Genomic DNA, 4258 nt, shown 5'->3' on the forward strand with positions numbered 1-4258 from the left:
GCCAGCTTTGCTATGTAGGATCTCTTTACTGTGGAAGCAGTGGCACCTCTCTAATTATGTATTAGACACATCAAAGGGATTCTTCAAAGTAGAGAGGTCTCCTCTGTGCACCCTTGCTAGGCTGCTGAGTTTAGTGCCTGGTCTTAGACTTAGCTCATCCTCTTCCTGCCTGTCCATCTAGATTGACTTGGTTGACTTTTCCTTTGCTTGGGTTAGCTCAGTTGTTTGCAAAACCAGTTGTGTTTGAATCACCTGGGGGTATTGAAAAATAGTGATAAAGTCCCCCACTCCAACTGATGGAATTGGACATGAGATGGGGTTGAAATCAGCATTTTGTAATAATCTCACATCTGACCTCCAGCCTCCGAGTGCAGTCAAGAAGAGTAAATTGGGGGTCTTTGGCTTTGCTGTGACAGTTTTCTTGTCCCTGGTCTAGCACTTCCTTCCTTCCTTCCTTCCTTCCTTCCTTCCTTCCTTCCTCCCTCCCTCCCTCCCTTTCTTTCTTTCCTCCTTTCCTTCCTTCTTTCTTTCCTTCCTTCCTCCCTTTCTTTCTTTCCTCCTTTCCTTCCTTCTTTCCTTTTTTCTTCCTTCCTTCTTTCCTCTCCCTTCCTTCCTTCCCTCCCTCCCTCCCCCTCCTTTCTTTCTTTCTTTTTTTGGTTTTTTTGGCTAAGCATAGGGGATTTTATCATGGTACACAACAAGGTGGGGCTCCCTAGGCCCTTCCCACTTCAAGGGGTCTGCATGGAAACTGTGAGGAGGGGCAATTCAGTGTGGTGGGGGACTCGGTGTGGCAGGGACTCCCCAGCAGTGAGGGCCTCTCTTCCTCTTGTGCTATAGCTGGGGCTGGTGGTCCAGGGGTTTTACTCCTTGGAGGCCATGTGGGACATGAGGTCCACCACCCTGTTGCTGTAGCCAAATTCATTGTCATGCCAGGAAATGAGCTTGACAAAGTGGTCGTTGAGGGCAATGCCAGCCCCAGCATCGAAGGTGGAAGAATGGGTGTCGCTGTTGAAGTCGGAGGACACCACCTGGTGCTCAGTGTAGCCCAGGATGCCCTTGAGGAGGCCCTCCGATGCCTGCTTCACCACCTTCTTGATGTCATTGTATTTGGCAGGTTTTTCCAGATGGCAGGTCAGGTCCGCCACTGACACATTGGCAGTGGGGACACGGAAGGCCATGCCAGTGAGCTTCCCGTTCAGCTCAGGGATGACCTTGCCCACAGCCTTGGCAGCACCTGTAGAGGCAGGGATGATGTTCTGGAGAGCCCCGCCGTCATCATGCCACAGTATCTTGCAGGGGCCATCCATAGTCTTCTGGGTGGCAGTGATGGTGTGGACGGTGGTCATGAGTCCTTCCATGAGACTAAAGTTGTCATGGATGACGTTGGCCAGGGGCGCTAAGCAGTTGGTGGTGCAGGAGGCATTGCTGACGATCTTGAGGCTGTTGTCATACTTCTCATGGTTCACGCCCATCACAAACATGGGGGCATCAGCAGAAGGAGCAGAGACGATGACCCTTTTGGCTCCCCCCTGCAAGTAAGCCCCAGCCTTCTCCATGGTGATGAAGATGCCAGTGGACTCCACCACGTACTCAGCGCCAACATCGCCCCACTTGATTTAGGAGGGATCTCGCTCCTGGAAGATGGTGATGGGATTTCCATCGACAACAAGCTTCCCGTTCTCAGTCTTGACAGTGCCATGGAATTTGCCATGGGTGGAATCATACTGGAACGTGTAGACCATGTAGTTGAGGTCAATGAACGGATCATTGATGGCGACAATATCCACTTTACCAGAGTTAAAAGCAGCCCTGGTGACCAGGCGCCAATACCACCAAATCCGTTGACTCCGACCTTCATTTTTCCCATGGTGTCTCAGGGATGTGGCTGGCGATGGGAGACAAGAAGCGGGTGTCTGTCAAACAGGAGGAGCAGAGAGCATTTCTTTCTTTCTTTTCTTTTTCTTTCTTTCTTTCTTTCTTTCTTTCTTTCTTTCTTTCTTTCTTTCTTTCTTGGCAAAGTGAAAGCATATTTATTAGAGAAGTAGGGAAACAAAGGAATGGCTACTCTAAAGGCAGAGCAGCCCAACTTGTTTCTTTATTTGAGTCACTTTTACAGTTTTCCAGAACTGGGAACCTACCATTCATTCACTGATTCTTCTGAGCAGATGCCATGCTGTTCAGTGTTAATGTCCAATCATTAACACTGTATTATGCATTACATACAGGCTGCAGAAGGCAGCTACCGGGTGGACATCAGGTGGCAGAACCATCCACTTGGCTGCTGCCACCACGACTTTATTAGCATCATCAAGCAGTCTAGGAAAAGGGAGTTAATGTTGTCTGCATAGCCCGCTTAACAGTACATGCCTATTCTTTATCTTCCACTAGATTGGAAACCTGAATGTTTCCACGGTTACAAAGGCCACCTGATGGGGCAAGGGGCACAACAAACATGGCATGGGGCATTTAACATGCTAAATGTCAGCTTTTGTCTGGGGCCACATCCTACGGAATTAAAACAGGACTTGTGGAGTCCGCCTTGAGATGAGAGGGCAATTCTTCGTAAATCTGGTCACAGTGAGGTTCTGAACAATGCACTCTAGGCTGACAATCCCACCCAGTGCCCACCCTCAGATAAAATTCTTTCCAGGCTTGCCAGTGATTAAAAGATAAAGTCCAAATTCTTCCACTTTTCTGTAAGACCTCAACAACCTGTTCTGGTGAAATTTTGCATCTCCTGTAGACACTCAGGTCCTTGGCTTAGCAAATCCTCCACTCTCTCTCCTTGGACTGGCGAACCTTACTGTTCCCTCTAGAGCTGGTTCATTTATCACTTTCTCATGTAGCCTGATGCCCCTATCAGAATTTATATCCCCCACCCAAATCCTCCATGGCATTTCTATGATTATATTGATGGGCTTACATGCTTTTCTCACCAACTGGGCTGTAACATGTTTAACAATAAGGCTTTGATATATGGAACTTACCTTTGTAACTCTCAGCACTGAAAACACGGTAGATGCTCAAAAAAAAAAAAAAACTCTTCAAAATGAATGAAACTGCCTATGAAGTATTCTTGCTCTAAAAACATGAACCTGAACCTTTTAAATGTATCTTATTGTTTAAATAAAAGACTACATGGACACACAGAGGGGAACAACACACATTGGGGTTTATCAGATGGTCGAGGTTGGGAGGAGGGAGAGGATCAGGAGAAATAACTAAGGGGTCCTAGGCTTAATGCCCGGGTGACGAAATAATCTGTACAAGAAACCCCATGACACAAGTTTACCTATGTAACAAACCTGCACATGTACCCCTAAATTTAAAATAAAAGTTAAAACAAATTTTAAAAAAAGAAAAGACATTGATGAGGGCACCGGAGAAATTATGCTATTAGGAAATAACCATAGCATGGATTTTATGGACAGTTGATGAGATTTCTCTAATAATTCAATGGCATGGGAAAAAAGGAAGGGGATAGGCTAGGGACCCTTCTAGATAAAAGAGAAAAACATATGCTACAACCAAATGCAATGTGTCAATCAATTATAAAGACATTTTTGTGACGATCAGGGAAATCTAAGTATGAAGAGGGTATTCGATGATATTATTGCTCATTAAGTATAAAATGGTGCTTCTGTTATATGCAAAATGTCCTTATTTGAGCATAAAATAATGTGATATAGAAGAGTTTCTTTAAAATACAGTATAGCAGGCTGGGTATGGTAACTCACACCAGTAATCCCAGAGCTTGGGAGGCCGTGGTGGGAGGGTCACTTGAGGTCAGAAATTGGAGATTATAGTGAGCTATGATGAGCCACTGCACTCCAGCTTGGGCAACAGAGTGAGACCTTGATCCTAAATTCATTTATTAATTTAATTAAATAAAATACTACTGCAAAAATTTAAAAACTGATAAATATACAAATGAGACATAACTGGGATATGTGGTGTAGCAAAGAATAAATATTTGGTCTTTATTCCTCCCACCTCTGTTTCTGGCACAGAGCCCCTAAAGCATTGGAATTTCCTGAGTGATGGGAACTACCTTTTGTTATTCATAACAAGTCCCTTTCAACCTCATCTAAGTTTATCTCATGAGGTGACTTATGGGGTGCCCTAGGTATTCTCTGGATGGGGGTTGGCCATCAGCAGAGAAATCAACCTTGTAATTCGTGGGTTAGAACTTTCAGCCACATGTCAGGACCTCTGAGGAGGGGTCTGGAAGTTGTCAATCACTAATGGCCGGTGATTT

At 45.3% G+C, this 4258-nt stretch overlaps 1 pseudogene; it reads right to left on the reverse strand.

Annotated features, from left to right (window-relative positions):
- Positions 1-860: 860 nt before the first annotated feature.
- LOC105705893 (glyceraldehyde-3-phosphate dehydrogenase-like) lies at positions 861-1867 on the reverse strand (annotated as a pseudogene).
- Between the last annotated feature and the right edge of the window lie 2391 nt (positions 1868-4258).

The sequence above is a fragment of the Aotus nancymaae genome, unplaced genomic scaffold (genome assembly GCF_030222135.1).
Source record: "Aotus nancymaae isolate 86718 unplaced genomic scaffold, 86718_ANA_hifiasm-v0.15.2.pri h1tg000006l, whole genome shotgun sequence".
In the NCBI taxonomy this organism is placed as follows: domain Eukaryota; kingdom Metazoa; phylum Chordata; class Mammalia; order Primates; family Aotidae; genus Aotus; species Aotus nancymaae.